Below are 13,089 nucleotides of genomic sequence, written 5' to 3' on the forward strand. Positions count from 1 at the left end.
CTCATTCTAGCTCTAACCATAACCCAAACCCTAACACTAACCCTGACCCTTATTCTGACCCTAACATTAATCATAGGTCTAAAACTGAACCTAACCCTAAACCAAAATCTAACAGTAGCCCTACTGGTAAACTTATACCTAAACCTAACCCTAACACTAGCCCTAGACCTAAACTTAATCCTAATCAATCCATAGCTCTAGCCCTAGACCTAAAGGAAAACCTAGCCCTAGCCCTAATAATAACACTTAGCCTAAAGCCAAACACTAACCCTTCCCCTAGACTTAACCCTAGTCCTATTTCTGGCTTTCCCATTAACCGTATCCCAAAACTGAACACTGACTCTGACACTAATGCTAACCCTACCTCTAAACATCACCCTAATCCTAAACCTAACCCTAAAACTATACTTAGCTCTAACATTAACCCTAAAACTAGCCCTAATCATAACAAAGTTCTTACATTTGCCATAGACCTAACCTATTACAAAACCTAGCCCTACCCTAGCTTTAACCCTAAAGCTAACCATAACCCTAACCTTAGCCATAACCCTATACCTAAGCCTAACTCTGGACCTAACCCTAAGCATAACACTAGCCCTATCACTATCTCTAACCTTAACAATTACCCTAATGATAACCCTAACGCTTCTGCTAACCCTAGGCAGAACCCTAATGCCATCCCTAACCCTAACCCTATCCATTACCCTACACCTAACCTGAACTCTAAACCTAAAACTATCATTAACCTATCCCTAACTGTAATGATAACTCGAGCCTTAACCCTAGACATTAATCTGATAAAACCCTAACCCTGACTCTGACCCTAATAATGCCCATAGCTCTAAACCTAACAAGAAACCTGACCCTTACAATAGACCTAGCTATAAAACTAACCCTAAAACTCTCCCTAACTGTAACCTAGACCTGACATTAGCCCTAGCTCTAATCCTAGTCCTAATCCTAACACAAACCTTAGACCACATCCTAGCCATAAACCTTGCCTTAATCATAAACCTAACCATAACCGTAACCCTAATTCTAATCCTCACTCTAGTCCTAAAAGTAGCTATACTCTCATCCCTTAACCTAAACCTAACCCTAACTCTAATATTAACACTAATCCTAGCCCTAAACCTAGGCCTAAACCTAACACTAACCCTACTCCTAATCCCAGCCCTAATTTAGCCCTATCCCTAACCCAACCCTAACCATAGCCCTAGGACTAACTCAAACTCTCGCCCTAGCCTTATACCTATATCTAACCCTATCCCTTACCATCACCCTAAGCCTCGCCCTAAACATAACCCTAATACTAGCCCTATCCTTATCTCTAGCTAAAAGCCTAGATCTAAACCTAACTCTAAATCTAACCCTAAACCTAAGCCTAAACCTCACACTAACACTAGCCCTAATCCTAACATTAATCCTAAAACTAGCCCTAACTCTAACCCTAGCCCTAAAACAAAACCGAATCATAATCCTAACCCAAACTCTTACTCTAAACCAAACCCTAACCACACACCTAGCCCTAATCCTATCTCTAATTCTAGTCGTAATGCTAACCTGAAAACTAATTCGGACCCTGACTCTGACCCTAACATTAAACCTAGCTCTAAACATCATCGTAACCATAAATTTAACCCTTACACTAGACAGAGCACTAACCCTGACGCTATCAATAGCTCTAATCATAATGCTACTTTGTACATTACCCATAGCATTAACCCTAGCCCTAATCTAACCCCAAACCTAGCATAATCCGAGTCATAAATTTAGTTTTTTTAATATTTATTTTTAAGTTTTCGGTGGACACAACATCTTTATTTTATTGGTATGTGGTGCTGAGGATCGAACCCAGTGCCCTGCGCATGCCAGGCGAGCACGCTACTTCTTGAGCCACATCACCAGCCGCTAAACCTAGCTTTGACCCTAATCATAAATCTAACCCTAACCCAAAAAAGGCCGTAATCCCATACAAAACCCTACCCCTAATCTTAAGTCTAACCCTATCCATTACCCTAAAGATAACCCATTATGATAAACCTAGGCCTAACCCTAACCCTATCCATTAAACTAAACCACACCTAAAAACTAACCCTAACCCAAACAAAAGCCATAATCCTATACATAACCCTACCCCTAATCTTAGGTCTAACCCTATCCATTACCCTAATGATAACACTTATGCTAACCCTAGGCCTAACCCTATCCATTACACTAAACCACACCTAAACCCTAAACCTAACCCTTTCATTACCTTAACCAGAAACCCTAATGATAATTCAAGCCCTACTTTGTACATTAGCCATAGCCTTAACCCTAGCCCTAACCTAACCCAAACCCTCACCTTGATCCTGACCCTAATAATAACACTAACCTAATCCTAAACCCTAACCTAACCTAAACCGTCACCTTGATACTGACCCTAATAATAACCCTAGCTCTGAAGCTAACCCTTAGTGTAAACTGAACCCCTACACTGGACCAAGCTATAAACCTAACACTAAATCTATCCCTAACTGTAACCCTAGATCTGACATTAGCCCTAGCCTTAATATTAGCCATAACCCTAACACAAATTTCAGCCCTCATCCTAGCCCTAAACCTAGCTTTAATCATAACCCTAAACCTAACACTTGCCCTAGCCTTCAACCTAGCTATAACCCAATACCTTTCCCTAAACATAATCCTAACTCAAACCCTAACCCAAGGCCTAAACTGAACACTAACAAGAGATCTAATTTAGCCCTATCCCTAACTCTAACCCTATTCCTCATAATAGCACTAAGACTAACTCTAACTCTCACACTAGCCCTATCACTACTTCTAACCCTATCCCTTACCATAATCCTAAACCTAACCCAATCCTTAGCCCTAACCCTTGCCCTATCCTTAGCCCTAGCCCTAATCATAGATAAAAACCTAACTCTAAATCTAACCATAAGGTGAAGCCTAAGCCTAACCATTATATATGTGTGTCTACAGATGTTGGCTTCAATTATTATTTAGAATATATTAAGTAGTTTCAAAAAAGGCAAACCATTTCTGGTGGCATATAGAGAACTGAGGTTCAGGGGTAAAATGCTATGTTAAGGGGGGAAAGAGTGAAGGTATGTAATTAATCTAACTTAGCAACTTTGGAGGAGAAATCTAATGAGTAGACAGGGGGAATTTATGGAAGAAGGTATAAATTCACACTCCTTATTTGTATTCATAAAATTACCCTATGTATAAATAGTAAAAGTTAGAAGGCTGAAAGTGGGATAGACGGAGAAAGAAAAAAAGAAGAAAAAATAACAAGGAAAGAAAGAAAGAGAGGGAGAAAGAAAATAAGAGCAAATAAGCAGGTGGTGAGGTAGGGCCTATGCAAATCCTCTATATTATACAATTCTAGTGATTCAGTTCTTAAAGTCCAATTTGATGGAAAGTTCTTGGTTTCACATATGTTGAGGTTGTGAGGACCAGAGCGGGAAGGGTAGAGGAGAATGGATGAGAAGAGCAAAAAAAGAAAAGTAAGAAAGAAAAAACAGTCTCTCAGAACTCTGTTTTCTTTTCTTGCAGTAGGTGGAGTTGTCTATTCCTAGCTTGAATCCCTCTGCTCAGGGTGGTGGAGGTAGCCAGGGTGAGAGGGCTTGAGCTTCTACCTGGAGCCTCCCTACTCTTAGTCTCTGAGTTGGAATCCAGGTGCCTGTACAGTTGCTGTTCCACATTGATAGCTACACTGCCCAAAAGCTTGTGAGAAATATCTTGTTATCACACCTGGAGGTAGGGGAGTTGGAAACCTGGTACATGATAAGCTGCAGAACCAAGCTGGTAGCCATGCCCACTGATAAATGGCAAGTAAGGTTTTGCAAGATGGATTCCATCTATTGCCCATGAGTGGTGTTTGGTGAGATGGATGGTTCTGGAATGACTTTGTGCTGTGTGCAGAGCTCGGTCTGGTGACCCGCAATCAAAGCCTCTGTGTTCTGTGCTGCCTTCCGTCTGTGCAGAGAGCGCCTGTGTGGCTGAGACTGCTGTCCGCACCCAGAGAAACTGCACAGCCAAGCCTTCAATCTGTGCCGAGAGCACACATGCGGCCCTAGTTTTCTTCAAATTTCTATGATACTGGGCAGGATTCATCTTTTACTTAGCCTTACTATGCTCCACAGGTTTGAACCTTGTCGTTTCAATGGTTTGCTGCAGGAACAGTTTGTATTTTAAGGTTTCCCTTCATTATGGCTTATTGATGTGAATAAAAATTGAGCTGGAAATCAAAGAGTGTTGGAAGGAGGTGCTTGAAATTTAACACAATCAGTTCTCAGTGGGCACTCTCTGGTTTCTATCTTTTAAAGGTAGGCAAAAATGCAGCATGAAAAAGAAACTGTATCCGAGAGGCCTTGAGGAGAAAACAGAGAAACATGTATGTACAGAAATAAGTCTCCCAACAATTTGATCAGATTTCTTTGATACTACACAGTATTCATCTTTTAGCTTGATCCACTAGGCTCCCCAAGGTTGGCACTTCTAGGACCAATGGTTCTCTAAACAGGTAAGGGTTAGTGTTACAGTTAGGTTTAGGGCTAGCTTTAGAGTTAGTGTTAGGGTTAGAGTTTGTTTTGTTCAAATTTCTTTGATACTGGGAAGATTTATCTTTTACCTAGCCCTTATTATATACCCCAGTTTGGGGCCTTCTCGGTTCAATGGTTCACTGTTGGGAATAGTTTGTTTTTAATGTCTCACTTCATTTTGACCTATATGGGTAAATGACTATGGAGCTGGAAATCAGAGGGTTGGTGCTAGCTGGATGAAACGTCACATACTCTATCAGTTGTCTGTGGGAACTCTCTGGTTTCTTCCTTGTATAAGTAGCAATAAGCTGAAGCATGCAAAACAAGTTTATCCAAGAGCACTTTAGGAGAAAACAGGGCAATATGCAGGTACTGAAATACTCCCCCGATTATTTTGTCAGATTTCTTTGATACTGTGCAGGATTCATATGTATGCTTGCCCCACTGGTTTCCCCAAGATTAAAACTTTTATGATCAAAGGTTCTCTTAACAGGTAAGGCTTAGGGTTATGGTTAGAGTTAGGCTTAGAATTAGTGTTAGGGTTAGAGTTAGTTTTTTTAAAACTTTTGGATACTGGGCAGGATTTATCTTTTTCCTATTCTTAGTATTCTCCCCATATTTGGACCTCCTAGTAAAAGGGTTTGCTCTCAGGAGCAATTTTAATTTTCATCTTTCACTTCATTTTGCGCTATAGGGGTGAAGGGAAATGGAGCTGGACTCAAACAGGGTTTGTGTTAGCTGCTTGAAACTTCACACACTCATTCAGTTCTCAGTGCACATTCTCTCATTTGTTTCTTGTGGTAGTAGCCAAAAGCTGAATTAAAAAGAAACAGCTTTATCTGTGAGCACTTAAGGAGCAAGAATCATTTTTTTTTGCATCGATTACATTGATATTGTACAGAGCTCATTCTTTTCCTAGTCTTAGTAGGATCCCCAAGTTTGGGTTTTCAAGGTAAGCCAGTTCACTGTCAGGAACAGTTTGAATTTTTAGGTTTCACTTTATTATGGCCTATAGACATGAATGAAAATGGAGCTGGAAATCAAACAGAGTTAGTACTAGCTTCTTGCAGGTTCAAACATTCAATCAGCTCTCAGTGGGCACTCTCTGGTTGTTCCTTGTAAAAGTACCTTAAACCGAAGCATGAAAAAATAGTTTATCTAAGAGCACATTAGGAAAAAACAGGAAAATATGCACATACTGAAATACCTCCCCCAATTATTTAGTCAGATTTCTTTGATACTGCACAGAAATAATCTGTTAGCTTTCCCCACCGGGCTCCTTTATTTGGGGACTTCTATGATCAATGGTTTTCTAAACAGGTTAGGTTAGATTTAGTATTAGTTTAGGGCTAGGTTCACAGCTGGAGTTTTGTTAGATTTAGTTTTGTTCAAATTTATTTGATACTGGGCAGGATTGAACTTTTACCTAGCCTTACTATATTATTTAGGTTTGGGCCTCTTGGGTCAAGGGTTTGCTCTCCTTAACAGTTTGTATTTTAAGTTTTCATTTCATTTTGACCCATCCGTGTAAATGGAAATGGAGCTGGAAATCCAACAGGGTTGGTGCTAGCTACTTCAAACCTCACATAATCAATCAGTTTTCTATGGGAATTCTCTGGTTTATTCCTTGTAAAAGTAGCCCTAAGCTGAAGCATGCAAAGCAACTTTATGTGAGAGCACTTTAGGAGTAAACAGGGAAATATGCATGTACTAAAATAGCTCCCCAATTGTTTGGTCAGATTTCTTCAATAGTGTGAAATATTCATCTGTTAGGCTAGCCATCTTGGCTCCCCAAGTGTGGGACTTCTAGGATCAAAGGGACTCTAAACAGGTTAAGGTAAGTGTTAGGGTTAGTGTTAGGACTAGTATTAGACCTAGTGTTAAGGTAAGAGTTAGTTTTGTTTTCAAATTTCTATGATACTGTGAAGGATTCATCTTTTTCCTATTTTTACTATACTCCAATTATTTGGGCCTCCATATAAAGGGTTTACCTGCAGGAACAGTTTCAATTTTCATGTTTCTCTTCTTTTTGCCCTATAGGGGTGAATGGAAATGAAGCTGGAAATCGAACAGGGTTTGGGATAGCTGCTTGAAGCTTCACACACTCCATCAATTTTCAGTGAGCATCATCTGGTGTTTGCCATGGAAGTAGCCCTACAATGAAGTAGAAAGTACCAGCTTTATCTCTGAGTGCTTTAGGAGAATGCAAAATACACATGTACTGAAAGAGCTTCAAATTTTTTTAGTTGGATTAATTTGATACTGTACAGAATTCATCCTTGACCTAGCCTTAGTAGGCTCCCCAAGTTTGGGACTTCAAGGTTCAATGATTCAGTGTCAGGAACAGTTTGAATTTTTAGGATTCACTTCATTATGGCTGATAGGTGTGAATGCAATGGAGCAGGAAATCAAACAGGTTTGGTGCTAGCTGCATGAAACTTCACACACTCAATCAGCTCTCTGTGTGCACTCTTTGATTTTTTTTTGTGTGTGTGAAAGTACCATATGATGAAGCATGAAAAACAATTTATCCATGAGCACATTAAGAAAAAAAAAAACAGGGAAATATGAATGTACTGAAATACCTCCCCCAATTTTTCATAAAATTTCTTTGATACTGCACAACATTCATCTGTTAAGTTGTGCCAGTTGGCTCCCCAAGGTTGGGATTTCTATGATCATAGGTACTCTAAACATGTTAGAATTAGGTTAGGGTTGGGTTAGATCTAGTGTTAGAGTGAGTTTTGTTCAAATTCATTTGATACTTGGCATAATTCATCTTTTACCTAGCCTTCTATTTTCCCCAGTTTTGGGCCTTATCCGTTCATTGATTTGCTGTCAGGAAAAGTTTGTATTTTAAGGTTTCCTTCATTTTGACCTACACGGGTAAATGGAAATTGAACTTGAAATCAAGCAGGGTTGGTGCTCACTGCTTAAACTGCACACACTCAATAAGTTCTATGTAGGCACTCTGGTTTCTTCCTTGTGAAAGTTTCCCAAAGCTGAAGCATGCAAACACATCTTTATCCGAATGTACTTTTGGAGACAACAGGGAAATATATATGTACTGAACTACCTCCCCAAATCATTTGGTCAGTTTTCTTTGATACTGCACAAGATTCATCTGTTAGCTTGCCCCACTAGGCTCTGTTAATTTGGGACTTCTATGATAAAAATTTATCTAAACAGATTAGGGATAGGTTTATGTTTAGGGTAAGGGCTAGGTTTAAACCTAGTGTTAGGGTTAGAGTCAGTTTTGTTCATGTATCTTTAATACTGGGTAGGATTCATCTTTTACCTAGCCTCACAATGTTCCCTGGTTTGGGCCTTCTTGGTTCAATGGTTCACTGTCAGAAACAGTTTGTATTTTAAGATTTCACTTTATTTTGAACTATTTTGTTGAAGAGAAATGGAGCACGAAATCAAACAGGGTTGGTGCTAGCTGCGTGAAACTACACACACTCAATCAGTTCTCTGTGGGCACTCTCTGGTTTGTTCCTTGTAAATGTTGTCCTCAGCTGAAACATGCAAAGCAACTTTATCCCAGACCCCTTTTGGAGAAATCAAGGAAATATGCATGTACTGAAACACTTTCCCCAATTATTTGCTCAGATTTCTTTGATACTGTGCAGATTTATCTGTTAGCTTGCCCCACTAGGCTCCCTTAGTTTGGGACTTCTATGACCAAGAGTTCTCTAATCAGGCTAGGGTGAGCTGTAAGGTTAGGATTAAGAATAGATCTAGTGTTAATTTTACAGTAGTTTTGTTCAAATTTATATGATAGTAGGCAGGGTTTATCTGTTTCCTAGCCTTACTATGTTCCCTAGGTTTGGGCCTTCTAGGTTCACTGGTTTGCTGTCAGTATTTCAGTTTTTATTTTAAGGTTTTACTTCGTTTTGACCTATATGGCTAAATGGAAATGGAGCTGGAAATCAAACAGGGTTTTTGCTAGCTGCTTGAATCTTCACACACTCAATCAGTTCTCTATGAGGACGCTCTGGTTTTATCCTTGTGAAAGTATGCCAAAGATGAAGCATGCAAAAACAACTCTATGCAAGAGCATTTTAGGAGAGAACAGGAAAATATGCATGTACTGAACTACCTCCCCCAATCATTTGGTCAGATTTCTTTGATACTGGACAACATTCATCTGTTAGTTTGTCCCACTAGGCTCATCAAATTTGAGACTTCTATGATCAAAGGTTCTTTAAACAAGTTGGTTTAGAGTTAAGTCTAGTGTTAGGGTTAAAATTTGTCTTGTTCAAATTTCTTTGATACTGGGCAGGAAACATTTTTACCTAGCCTTAATATATTCCCCAGGTTTTGGCCTTTTTGGTTCAATTCTTTGCTGACAGGAACAATTTGTATTTTAAGTATTCAATTCATTTTGACCTACATGGGTAGATTGACATTGAGCTGGAAATCAAACAAAGTTGGTGCTAACTGCTTGAAACTTCACACACTCAACCCATTCTCTGTGGGAGTTCTCTGGTTAGTTCCTTGTGAAATTAATAATAAGCTGAAGCATGCAATACAAATTTATCTGAGAACACTTTAGGAGAAAACAGGGAAATATGCATTACTTAAATATCTCCCCCAATTATTTTGTCAGACTTTTTTGAAACTGCTCATGATTCATATGTAAGCCTTCCCCACTAGACTCCCCAATTTCAAAACTTCTATGAGCAAAGGTTTTCTAAACAGATTAGGTTTAGGGTTAGATTTAGTGTTAGGACTAGGTTTAGACCTGGTGTTAGTGTTAGAGTTAGTTTTTTTTTTCTTTTTTTTGTTTTTTAATTTCTCTGATACTGTGCAAGATTCACCTTTTTCCTAGTTTTATTATACCCAAAATGTTTGGGCCTCCTACGTAAAAGGGATTTCTCTCAGGAACAGTTTCAATTTTCATGTTTCTCTTCTTTTTGCCCTATTGGGGTGAATGGAAATGAAGCTAGAAATCAAAGAGTGTTTGTGCTAGCTGCTTGAAACTTCACACACTCAATAAGTTCTCAGTGAGCATTCTCTGGTTTGTTTCCTGTGAAATATCCCTAAGCTGAAGTAGAAAGAAACAACTTTATCTCTGAGTGCTTTAGGAGCAAGCAAAATATACATGTATTGTAAGAGCTTCAAATTTTTTTGGTCAGATTACTTTGGTACAGGATTCATCTTTGACCAACCTTAGTAGGCTTCCCAAGTTTGGGCCTTCAAGGTTCAATGGTTCAGTGTCAGGAACAGTTTGAATTTTCAGTTTTCACTACATTATGGCCTATAGGTGTGAATGGAAATGGAGCTGGAAATCAAACAGGGTTGGTGCTAGCTGCATGAAACTTCACACACTCAATCACTTCACTCTGGGCATGCTCTGGGTTGTTCCTTGTGTAAGTACCTTAAGATGAAGCATGAAAAAACAATTTATCCAAGAGCACTTTAGGAGAAAACAGGGGAAATAGGCATATACTGTAACACCTTCCCGAATTATTGGTCAGAATTTTTGATACTGCACAGGATTCATCTGTTACCTTGCCCTACTAGGGACCCCAAGTTTTTGACTTTTATGATTAAGCCCTATAAACAGGACAGGCTTAGTTTTAGAATTAGAATTAGGACTAGGGTTAGAACTAATGTTCAGGTTAGAGTTAGTTTTGTTCAAATTTCTTTCGTACTGGTCAGGTTTCATCTTTAACCTTACATTACTGTGTTTCCCAGGTTGGGCCTTCTCAGTTCAAGGTTTGCTGTCAGGTATAGTTTGTGTTTTAAAGTTTCACTTCATCTTGACTTCTATGGGTTAGGGTTAGGGTTAGGGTTAGTTCTATGGCTCGGTTCAGTTTCAGGGATAGGGCTAGGGTTAGGGCTAGTTTTTGAATTAGTGTCATGGTTAGGGCTAATGTTAGGATGAGGTTTAGGCTTGGGGTTAGGGTTAGATTTAGAATTAGTGTTAGATCCAGCATTAGGGTTAGGGCTAGGGTTAGTGTTATGGTATGGGATAGGGTTAGAACTAGAAAAATGGCTAGGACGTGTGTTAGATTTAGATTTAGATTTAGGCTTAGGGTTAGGGTTAGTGTTAAAGCTAAAGTAGTGCTAAGATTAGGGAAGGGTTAGTGTTAGGGTTAGGCCTAGTGGTAGGGCTAGGTTTAGAATTAGCATTTGGGTTAGGATTACGTTTAGGGGAATGGGTGGGGTTATAGCTAGCTTTAGGGCTAGAGAGAGGGTTAGAATTAGAATTAGGGCTAGGGTTAGTGGTTACATTAGGATTAAGGCCAGGTTTAGGGCTAGGGTTTCTGTTAGGTTCAGGGCTAGAACTAGGGGTAATGGCAAGTCTAGGGTTCTGATTAAGGATAGTTTAAGGGTTAAATTATGGCTAGGTCTAGTGTCAGAGCTACATGTAGGGTAAGGGTCAGCTTTAGAGTTAGGGGTATTATTAGGTTGAGGGTCAGGGTTTTGGTTTATTTCAAAGTTTGGTTTAGGGCTTGAATTAGTGTTAGGGCTAGTGTCAGTGTTAGGGTTATACTTAGGGCTAAGTTTAGGCCTAGGATTATGGCTAGGTTTTGTGTTAGTTTTAGGGCTAGGTTTAGGAATAGTTAGGGTTAGGGCTACTGTTAGGGTTAAGATTAGGGTTAAAATGTAGGGCTAGGTTTACATTTAGGGCTAGTATTTGGGTTAGGGTTATGCCTAGGTCTAGTGTTAGGACTAGGTTTGGGGTTAGGGTCAGGTTTAGAGATAGATTAATATTAGGGTCAGAGTCACTGTTCCAGATAGGATTAGGGTTAGGGTTAGAGCCAGAATTAGGACTAATGTTAGGTCTATGGGTATGGTAAGTGTTTAGTTTAGGTTAAGAGTTTTTGTTAGAGCTAGAGCTAGGATTTTGTTTAGGTCTAGGTCTAGAATTATAGCTATATTTAGGATTAGTTTTGGGTCTATATCTATGTTAGGGTTAGTTATAAGTATAGTCTTTCCAGTAGGGCTAGTGTTAGTGTTTGGTTTAGGGTTAGGGTCAGGTTTAGACCTAGGGTTATTGTTAGGATCAGAATAAGGGTCAGGGTTAGTGTTAGAACTAGAATGAGGGCTAGAGTTAGGGCTAGTAATACTGTTAGTGTTTAAGTTAGGCTAAGGTTTAGGGTTAAGACTAGGTTTAGGCCTAGGGTTAGGGTTAGCTTAGAGTAAGGGATAAAGTTAGAGCTAGGGTTAGGGCTCGGGTTAGGGTTAGGTCTAGTGTTAGGGTTAAGATTAGGTTTAAAGCTAGGGTTAGGACTAGAATTAGGGGTAGGATTTGGGTTAGGGTTACGGCTAGGTTTATGACAATGACTAATGTACGAAGTAGGGTTAAGTTTAGGAGTAGTTTTAGGGTTAGGGTTAAGGCTAGGTCTGGTATTAGGCTTAATTTAAGGTTAGGGTGATGTTTAGAGCTAGGATTAGCGTTAGGTTCAGTGACAGGGTCAGGGTTATTTTTAGAGTTAGGGTTAGGGCTAGGTGTAGGTTTGTGATTTGGTTTAGGTTAAGATTTAAGGTTAGGGATATGGCTTGGTTTTGTTTTAAGGCTAGGACTAGGGGTGAGGAAAGTATTAGGATTAGCATTATTGTTAAGGCGAGTGTTAGGGTTTGGTTTAGGATTATGGTTATGGTTAAATTTAGAGATAGGTTTCAAATTTAGAGTTAGGTTTAGATCCAGGGTTGGGCTAGGGCCAAGGATAGAACTAGGGATAGGGCTAGGGCAAGAGTTAGGATTAGTCTTTAGGCTAGGTTTAGGGTTAGGATAGGACTAAATTAGGGTTAGTGCTAGGCTTAATGATAGGGTTAGTTAGGCCTAGTGCTATGGCAAGGGGTATAGTTTGGTTTTTGATAATGGTTAGGTTTAGGGTTATGGTTAGGTTAGGGTAAGGGATGGGGTTATAGCTAGGTTTAGGGCTAGGGCGAGGGTTAGAATTAGGGTGAAACCTCGGGTTATATTTCAGGTTAGACTTAAAGCTAAGTTTAGGGCTAGGATTAGGGCTAGGGCTAATTTCAGGTCCAGATTTACAGTTAAAGATAGTTTAGGGTTAGGTTAGATGTAGTTTAAGGGTTAGGTTTAGGGTTAGGTTCAGGTTTAGAGCTAAGGGTATTGTTTGGGTCAGGGTCGTGATTAGTGTTGGAGATAGGTTAAGGTTTAAATTTAGGGCTAAAATTAGCATAGGTTTAGGATTAGGGTAATGACATAGTTAGGTTTAAGTTTCAAGTTAGGTTTAGGGTAATGGATAGGGTTAGGATTAAGGATATGGTAAGGTTTAGGCCTAGGGTTAGCATTAGCATTAGGATTAAAGTTAGGGTAATAGATAGGTTTAGAGCTAGGGTTAGAGCTAAGATTATGGTTATTATTAGTGCTAGATTTAGGGTTAGGGTTAGGGTTAAAGCTCAGTTTAGTGCTCAGATTAGGCTAGGTTTTGGGTTATGTTAGGGCTAATATAAGTTAGGGTTAGGATTATGGCTAATGTAAGTACTAGGGTTACAATTAGAGCTAGTTTTAGGGTTAGGTTTAGGGTTAGGTCTAGGTCTAGTGTTATCCTTAGTG

Source organism: Marmota marmota, unplaced genomic scaffold (genome assembly GCF_001458135.2).
Source record: "Marmota marmota marmota unplaced genomic scaffold, marMar, whole genome shotgun sequence".
Classification (NCBI taxonomy): domain Eukaryota; kingdom Metazoa; phylum Chordata; class Mammalia; order Rodentia; family Sciuridae; genus Marmota; species Marmota marmota.